Here is a 10,405-nt window from a genome sequence, read left to right on the forward strand (position 1 = left end):
TGGTTCGATTCCCGGCGTTGCCCTTGTGTTTATTTCCTTCTCGTGTGTTATACATTTTTCCTGTGTCCGGAGGCAAGATCCTCTATGTACGTGAAGCTGTTAAGCTTCTATATAATAAGTAAATACGAAAATAAAATAAAATCAGGGCTTAATTTGCATGGTAGCTTTGTTCTCGCACTTTTTTTTTCAGTTTTATGTGAATTTTCTCAGTATCAGCGGAGTTCAGACTCTTTACACATTAAAATATGTTCTGAAGACCACAGGGCTTCCGCGTTTCTGTTGTTAGAAATTAAATCCTGGTAATAATAATGATGAGGATGATGAAAAAAAAAAAAAAACAAGTATAACAATAACAACAACGATAAGTAAAAAAAATCACAACAACAACAATAATAATAGTCAGGGCCGGCTCTAGTAGTTCTGCCACCCTAGACGATATTGAAAAGTGCCGCCCCCTCCTCCCCCATTGAATAATAATAATAATATATTAAATAAAATAATAATAATTGTAAAGTGCTTAAAATTAAATTGAGTTTCTAGTTTAATTCCAAACTGGGTTTTGTATATCCAAGTACTGGTACACACTTTAAATTATCATTTTCAACATTAAAGTAGTGTAACTTATGGCACTTAAATAGACATTAATATTTTCAAAAGACTTTTAAATCACGCAATTTGCCGAATTTTGCTTAAATTGAATCTCTTGAAAAATTCCGAACTATGTTTTGCATATCCAAGCACTGGTACACACTGTAAATGATTATTTTTTTAGCATTGAAGCAGTGAATTTTATGACGCTGAAACAGATATTCATACTTTAAGAAAAAAAAAGTGTTTCAATTTCGAAATTTGCCGCCCTTAAAATCTGCCGCCCTAGGCGGACGCCTAGGTCGCCTACCACAGGAGCCGGACCTGATAATAGCAATAATGATACTGATGGTGAAAACAAAAACGACATCAACAGTAAGAATAACAATTATGATAATTACAATTCTAATAACAACAACAAGAAAAAAAGAAAGAACAATTGAAAAAATAATAGTAATAATAATGAAAAAAAAAAAAAGATTTGACTGGAATAAGTCATGCATTTTCTCGATTTGAAACTATTAAGTTGAAAAAAAAAAAAAAATCTGCTAGAAATAAATTCCGATATGAAACGAAAAGGAGGAAATGATACAAAGTGATTGCTTTGACGAGCTTTCAAACAAACACCGGCTCTCTTTTTATGCCGGCATTATTATTTATCTTTTCAATGTTCTCCTTTGGCGAACATTTTCGACGCCAAAATGAGTCGCTCACTTGTAGAATCGTTTACCTGTGTCAGATGAGCAGTGAGTGTTTCCTCCGTGCTGGTTAGCGGGTTTCGAATTTCGCACACCTTGGATTATTGCTCTCATTGGATAAAACTTTCGGATTGTATTCTAGATGCGGATCGGATTTTTGGGTGAGTACTAATTTTTCTCGTGTTGATCATCAAAAAAGAAAAATTAAATAAATAAAAATAGAACTGAATTAATAGGAGAAACATTCTGAAAGCGATTGTCGATTGAATAATATATCGCGCATGTAGTTTTCAGGTGAAAAAACAAATTGAGAACTTTAGTGACTGTTTACTCCAGATAAAAAATATTTTTTTTTTAAAGAAATTAATTGCTGGAAACCGCAACTGTTGAGAGGTGATATCCTACATCCCAGAAGAATTGGACTTCTACGTTCGAACATTTTGTAATGTTTACATATGGTTTTATACAGGTGTATTAGTATTGTTTCAGTTTTATTTATATAAATAAATAATACAGAAATTATTGGGAATTTTCCTACTTATTCCCTGCTTTTTCTAAATTTTATCGAGTGCACAAGAAATGTATAATGGTTTTTTATCGAAGTTTTGATCGTTATATTCCAGAAAACTTTTGACTAATGAAAGATATTTTCAAATGCTAATTTTAAAATTAAAATTTAAAAAAATCTGTACGTTGATGAGATTTGTTTACTCCAGAAACTTTTTGCGCTATTAAATTTCTTTCTTAAGTAAACCAAACGATGTAAAGCTGTTCATTCTTCAATATTTATTAAAGCTGAATATTAAGGACTAGATTTCTCTGAATCACAATTTGTTTTCATTTCAAAAATTAGTAAAGTAGTTTTGCATGATTTTTTTTTTTTTTTTTTTTTTGTTATTTCTTACTAAAATCTATTTTATATAGTTTGCAAGAACTGATAAATTGAGATGTTCAAATTCGACTAGCAACAGCTAAAGTCGACGAAATAAGGAAATCATCAATAAATTTCACAAATCTGTGATAAAAAGAGTCCAAGTAGATGCTAAAAGTAGCGACTAAGTGTAGTGTTGTCCGATTCACACCAGCGAATGTAAGAGAAATGCTCTATGTTTCATAGTAAATAGTGGAAGGTTTCACAGTTCAGTGACACCTCCTATTTCGTTTAAACTGTTTTGAATACCTTGTATGTAAAAAATAAATAAATAATTGCAAATGATGTATACTAGGTAAAATTAAAAATGTTATATTCATACGCAAAAATTTCATTTCCGGATAACTATAATAAAATATCAAAAACAGAATAATAAAATTTGAAAAATTAACTAATGAATTTTCTTAAACTCTTAATTAGTAAAAAAAAAAAAAAAACTCATGAATAACAAAAAATAAATAAATATTACAATCTAAAAAATTACATTTGTACTTGCATTTATTTACACTCATATTTAGAACGGGTTATCGCATTCGGGTAAAAAAAAAAAAATCTGTAAAGACATATCGAGCCAAACAAAGTTTGTTTTTTTTTGGGGGGGGGGAGGGTTGTGCCCTATTACTTAGTTTTTCCTACTCCGTCATCCTGGTTGTTAGCAAAAGTAATAACTAGTAATAACTACTCATCAAAAGTAATCTTAGTACGTAGAAGAGAATTGAATTATCTCTTACTCAGCTACATAGGGACCGTTTTTACTCTTTGAACATCGTTTAGTAATTGTTTTTTACAACGAACTTGGTATTTTTTTGTAAACTTTCTAAGCGATTTTTTTTACATGAAAACTTGTCTTTGTATTAAAATGCTAGTTTTAATATTTAATTCACGAGTTGATAAAAAATTTGGTTAGATGATATTACATAGATTTTGTTAAGAACCTAATCTTTAACATGTACATAAGCCGGGGTTCAAGTATGAGTAAGTGTACAGAAATATTGAAAGCAAGTCCTACGTTTTTCTTGTTTTATATTCAACTAGCTGCGTTGCCCGGCTTTGTCCGGTCTATTTTGAAAACAAAAATTGTGTCAAGTGACGTATATTCAACAATCAGATATAAATAAAAGAAAAAAAAAATCATCATGCAAAATTTCAACTCCAAACAATGACTACAGATATTAAAATACTTTTAAGAAATTAAAATAAAATGAGAAAGATGGATTTAAAAAGCGTAACTATGGAAACACAAAATAAAATAAGTTTCAGAATTGAAAATGAGAAAGATAGAAACAATGGATTCAAAATCGTTACCGTGGAAACGCAAAATAAAATGGTTAAAAACTTGAATGGAGAACAGATTTTTGAACTACATTTAATTCGCTTGTAACTTTTTTTCTAATGGAGATAGAGAATTAAACTTCCGACCATAGGTCGAGTTAGATCTGGAGTAAAAAGGTAGCTCTTTTCAATGGCGTCAAAACGAAAACTGTAGGACCATTCATTCACTTTTTATTGATAAATTTAATGAAGAAAGTAGTGTCTAAATTTCAGCTAAGCCTAAACAAATTCGAGCTAAAAACGTAAATAACTCCCGCCGCAATTAAGTTAGAGCGTTGGAACAAATTGCGTAGAACGCGGAAAATTTTTCCCTTTCCAACGATATATAATATTACTAATTGCGAGTAATTTTTAACCCCCATATTCTTGAATTTATGTAAAAATTGGGCCTAAATTGGAATAAAAGAAGAACTATTCATCGAATTTTTTTCGAACTGGTCTGCAAACCTTCTCAGGACTTAAAGGAAAAATTGTGAAAATTTCAGCGAAATCGGCCGGGTAGTTCTCGAGTTTTGCGAGTTCAAACAAACAGACGCTTTTTGGACACTTCATTTTATACTAGGTAGAGATGTGGCAAATGCAATTCAACGAAGGGCCATAAAAGCTTACTGATCTTTAACATAGATGAACCGATTTGACTAACGTTTTCCTTGATTTTTTTTAATGAATAAAACTGAACAAAGCATCGTATTTGGTGTTGGTTAATTGTTGTTTACCCTAGCACTACAAACCCATTTTTTTACCCAACCCAACCGGGATAAATATTTACCCCATTGGTTTTTTGCTCGTAAAATCGTTCTGAAAACTGTAATGACTTGTATGTACATGATTTTTTTTGTTTGTTTGTTTTTTCATGCCGTAGAGAATTCTGATGAACAAATTCAAGTTTATGTTTTCAAAATACGATTTGAATAGCTAAAAGTGCTGAAAGCACAGTTTACTAGTCTATCCCGGTTAGTAGTATAAGTAGTACAATAATATAATAAGTAGTAGGATTAAAATTCCTCTTTTGTAATAAATAATAAGATTAATTTCGCCACCTTTGCAGTTTAGATCAAAATTAATTCCATTATGTAAAACATTACGAATCCTTTTACTGTAATCTTGCCTTAAATGGCCGACCATGTTATGAGCATTTTCTTTCCTAAATCCTCTTAGTGGTTTTTGATTGGTGGGGGAAAGAACGTTTTATAACCACCATTAAAGAGAATCTTCGAGTCTTTTTTCACATCGCATAGAAACCGCTGCCTCAGAATGCTCGTATACCGCAAAATCGTTCTTTATGGGCTTGAATGGCCTTTTCCTCATCAAAGTGCAACAGATAAACCTGAAAACGCCTATCACACTCATTTCATTAGTAGAGTGACCAAACTTGAATATTCGACCTCTTTTTTCGTGGTTATTACGATCTTTTCTGGTGCAGGTATTGAACTAACAACATTCGTGAATGTCAGTAAACAACTTATTTTCATGCAAAATATACCTTGCTTCATATTTACTTCATTCATGAATTTATTTTTGTCGCGGCAGTAGCGAAAACTAAATTAATTTTGGGAGGGGTCTAAATCAAATATTATGAGAAATTTCCAAATGTAAATTTGAAAGTATTAAAAGCCCAATTCACAATCAGGCCCAACGAGAGGCCGAGTCTACCTATACGGAAACTAGGGACTCGGCCCTTGGAGGGGGGGGGGTGACATTGACACAGAAAGAGAAAGAAAGATAAGTAGGAGTGAAAAAAGAAAGGTAGAAAGAAAGGGGGGGGGGACTCCGAAGAGAAAAGGTAAAGATTAAGTAAAATTTACTCTTTTGATATTTACTGTTGTATCACGTAAAATAGAGTTAATTGTTTTCTAGTAAGCAGTTTTGATTTTTTTTCTTCTTCCCCCCTTTTTTTCTTTTCCCCAATTTTCTTTTCTTTTTTCCCCTTTTTTCTTCCTTTTCCACTTTTTCTTTTCGTTTTTCTACTTTTTTTTTGGGGGGGGGGCAGGAGGGGCCAGGCGACATAACATTCAAGGGGTCCGCCTTGGCTCTCTGAGGCCCTGTTCACAATAACACAATGAATGGTTTTAAAATGTATTTTTTGAAAGGGGCCTGGACCCTTTCGTCTCACCCCTTAACTGCGCCCATGTGCCGCTGTTTTTTGCTCTTCACGAGTCACTTATTCTCTGTTAGTTCGTTGATAAAATTTCACAAACAGGTCTTGCAATTTTTTAAAGTTTCTATACCAGTGGTGCCCAACTTAAGGCTCACGGGCCATATGTGACCCGCGAAGCTGATCCACGTGACCCGCAGTGCCGGATCTGGTGGAAGGGGAGCAATTCGGGCCCCTTGCCCCGACGGCAAATTCATCCTATCCCTGTGGTTATTTTTCGTTGATGAGAAAAAGTCTAGGAGACAAATGCGTAAGGACGGCAATTTCACGTATTTTTCCCGACTCGAAAAAAAATTTGTCCCGTTGTTTTGTTCAATGTTACGAATCGAGAAATATATTCTGGAATTTTCCAAAGCAACAGATCGCCTTTATTCGATGTTTCGAGCTATTCTCGCAACTTAGAAGTCAAGTGGTCATGATTCAAAATAATAATTCACTTAAAAATGCATTCGATTTCATTAGTTTGTTATCGAAAGAAATTTCCTGTACTATTTTATTGATTTGACGCCAGTTATTTAAATAGTAATTTACTCGAATCTCTTGTTTTCAGCCCAGGCTTAATTCTATGAACAGGAATACAACGTATTCCGATTTTAGGATGAAATAGAACTTTTTCAGTTTTCATGCTAACTTTTATTTAGGTTCCCCTGCATTACTTACAGTCAAACTTTATCCATACAATAATTCAAGTTAAAAGATCCAGTCTTTCCACCTTAATTCAAAACTTATAGAAGCGAAATAACACTCACAGTAAAAAATAGTGCTAGATTGTCCTTGAAAATGCAGCTGCTATACAAAACAATAAGAGCAGGAAAATGCTCTATTTTGAAGCCTACTTATTTGTGAATTATAATTAAATTGCATTATTTGAATATTAATACTAGATTTAATGATAACTAATGTGCAAATATACTAACATATTCCGAATATCATACTGCTAATTTGTGAAATGATTTATATTGGGGGTTCTCAACGGGAGGGGGGGGGGGACGTACCCTCTAGGGAGGCGTAGAATAATTTCAAGGGAGGCGTGAATGTTTTCCAAAAATAAAGTTAAAAAAAAAACTGAATATTGAGGTCACGTGTACATGTTTTCGACATTCGTTTTTGAAGTTTTTGTCCACATATCCCTGTGAATCTATATTCGCAGCATTAGCAAGCATAGAGCCAAAATATCGAGTAAGAATGGACGTTAAAAGTGACTTGAGGTGCGCTAATTCACAAGTTACAACCTAATGTTCTAAATTTTGTCAAGAGTAAACTGATAATCCTATTGATATTGTGAAAGTGACTGGTATAGCATGCCAACCTCACCTATATTCTAGATTTCTTCAAATTTATTTTAGTTCTTTGGCTTCATGTGTTCTAATAAAAATGCATTCAAAAAAAAAAGTTATGTGTAGTAATATTACATTTTGTTTTTGAAATAATCTATATCTTTATTTACAGTTATACCAACTAGCTTAAGTTTCAAATTTTGGTTATTCTCTTGTATTGACCACATGTGGCAGGGGGAGCCATCCCCACCAAGATCAAAGGCTTAACCCTCAATTTCTCGAAGAACCCCTCCTCCAAGAGCGAGAACTCCCCTCAAAAAAGAAAAAAAATACTTATTAAAACACCCCCCTAAAAATTTTACTGGCGCAGTCTACACCATGATCCCCCCCCCCCCGAGCACACTTGCGTATGGTGGTCTGATGCAGGGAGCTGGGGGGAATGAGCTCACTTCAGTGTTCAAAGGGGGGCGCAGTGCCTGAAAGGTTGAGAACCCCTGATCTATATAACACCAGAATATTTATGACGCAAAACTTCTGGTTCTAAGGCATGCGTTATAACGGCCTTTCAATGAACTACGTATAAGAAGAAACGGGTACTTTTTAGGAAGGCGATCACATGTTGGACATGGGAAACTGTTCAACACCTTGGAACGCATACTTCACGTGTCATTCATAAGCGTCAACCACTTGAAATCATTTAAGAACTACAAAGGAATACGGAAAGATAAATTTTTAGGTTCCTGAAAAGTCTATTATTTGTATACGGAAGTTATTTTGCTTCGAGTTTTTCTTGAAAATAAATATGAATAGAAGAACAGATGTACAAAAGGAGCCATTGAAAGGATTTGATAGTTCATCACAGCTAGCCTTCCATTGATTCGTAGTTTTTTAATGACATAAAGCAACATATTTTCCTTTTTTCTTTTGCTTTTCCATTATAAAATGTCAATATCAATGAAGATTGCTGTTTAATGGACTTCTTAATATATTGAACAATAACTAAAATTTTTGTTTGTTTGTTTATTTGCGATTTAATATTAGATGCAGATTATCTTTCATTTTGACCTTCGTCAATAGTAGTATTTTGTATTCTTTATGAATTTGTTCTTGTATGTGTGTTGAGTAAATTATTATTCATTTCCATATCAAGAATAAGGATTTATAGCAAAAATTTTATTTTACTATAGTTTTCCCACGCAAAAAGCGGGATTCATATTTGAAAAAAATATTTAAAAAAACAAAGTTGGAAGGTTTACGAAAAATATTACTTTAAAATGCTGCCGGCAGTTTCGTTATTAAGTAAATTTTGTAGCATTAAAAAAAAATCTTTCGTTATAAATAAACAAATAATAATAATTTTAAAAAATCTGTCTACTTTCATATCAATAAACTTCGTAATTTTGCACTTTTGCGGACAAAGCCAATTTAAATTTCTATTCATGCGAAAGGTTCTATTTCAGCTGTATCATGAGTAGGGCATGTCCATGAAACTAGGGACATCGCAGTAAAAAAAAAAAAAAATAAAAAAAAACTTCATTGCATCAGTAATTTTTCTCTTTCATATGAGGTAAAAAAGACTATTTTTTATAAAACTATGCGGAAAAAGCTATCAACACGTTTTTTGTAAGTTTTATAGGCAAATTTTGAAAACACTACTCTGCCCAAGTGTCGTTGCATTAGCGATTCTAAAAGTTAAATTCTTTTTTTCACTTAGGAAATTAATTGCTATTTCTACAATCTTATTTTTTTTATTGAAGTGTGGTTTATCTAGGAAGAGATTAGACCAACAAAGAAACTTTAAACTGTTATAATTGTCTTGTAGCAATTGTTTTTAAACTAGGCTTCACACTAATGTAATATCAGACACAAAATTGAATAAAAATTTGCATTGCTTAAACAAAAACAAACCTAAGTTTATAAAAAGTCATATTCTTTTCATTTATGATGTTATCTTTAATATTAATCTCTTAAATATTTAGAAATAGTTGAATTTAAATGTTTAAAATTTGTTTAAAATGTGTAACATTAGTCACAGTAACATCACATTTTTCTTTTCGATAATAACCCTCAAACAAATTGCAAAAATAGCATTGACTGCTGCAGAAAGGCCAAAAAGGAGGCGATATAAATTAAGAAATAAAGGAAAACATGAAAATTACAAAAAGTAAAACAAAGTCGAAGCTAAAAAGAGCGGATGATAAAAAATAAATAATATAATTTAAAAAAAAAACCTAGCATAATTAACAAAGTTAGTTTAGAATAAAATTAAGAAGATAAATTAGGTGAAGAAATAGAATAAGTATTGAGAGAACAAAGTTAAACAATTGAAGTCCCAGGTTTAAATTAGCAGCTACATTGCCCCTCTTTAAAATAATGAAACATTGGTAAAATCTGTTAGTCATTCAAAGCGTTTTTTGTTATATCTTTACAAAAGAAAACTGCTGCTGTAAAAAATTTTCTGGCATGAAATTTGAAAAACAGATACTCCTGGTTCATGTATAACATTTGAATAAAAGTGCTACATCATCGATACAGAAATATTTCTAAATGTCACAGCTAATACATGCAAATTTGAGAGCTATCACCATCCGACTTGCAGTCATGTTATAAAGAGTTATATTTGAGTAATACTTTTTTTTTTAATTCAGAAGCTGTATTAAGTGTTTAGCAACAACCCTTTTTTACAGTAAAGGAGGGAATCACTTCCAGCAAAACATGTTCCAAAATTGTTGACTGCAACTGGAGAACGGGTTCTTGAAGAATATGACAAACAATTGTATCACGAGAAGTTATATGCATTGAAATTGAAAACTAAGAGCATTTAGTAACTGTGAAGAACAAGCAATAAAACATTGAGAATAGCCTGTCAATGTGGATGAAATTTATTATTCAAATGAGAAAGGAATAAAATATTTAGCGCGCTAGATGTAGTAAAGGCAAGAGGACTTTTTATTTTACGAGATACATCAAAAATATGACGTTTAAAACTTTATAAATGAACTTTTCTAGTATTTTAAATATAAGTTTACAATGTTAAATACTAATTCTATTTTCAAGGAGATATAATTTATAATTGCAGCAATTTATTGTCATTGTAACATCAGTCACAAAATTTTTGTATCATCAGTCACGGGAGTTAATAATTTTTACACTTTCAGTTTTTAAGTTTTTTTAAATAAAACAAAGTGTTTTTATCAAGTATAAAATCTCTCTTTTGAAAGGAAGAAATCTGTTTTTATTTTAAGTTATTAGTTTGAATAGAATTTCAAATTTTATAAGATTCACTTCTTTCAATGTCTCTTCTGCGTAATATCAGTCACGTTTTTTTATCCCCTTAACTTCATAGAAAAAAAAAATTCAAGTCTGAAAACAAGTGTGGGGGCAGTTATGTACCATATCACGATATTTTATATCAATTTCAGAA

Source organism: Uloborus diversus, chromosome 1 (assembly GCF_026930045.1).
Source record: "Uloborus diversus isolate 005 chromosome 1, Udiv.v.3.1, whole genome shotgun sequence".
NCBI lineage: Eukaryota > Metazoa > Arthropoda > Arachnida > Araneae > Uloboridae > Uloborus > Uloborus diversus.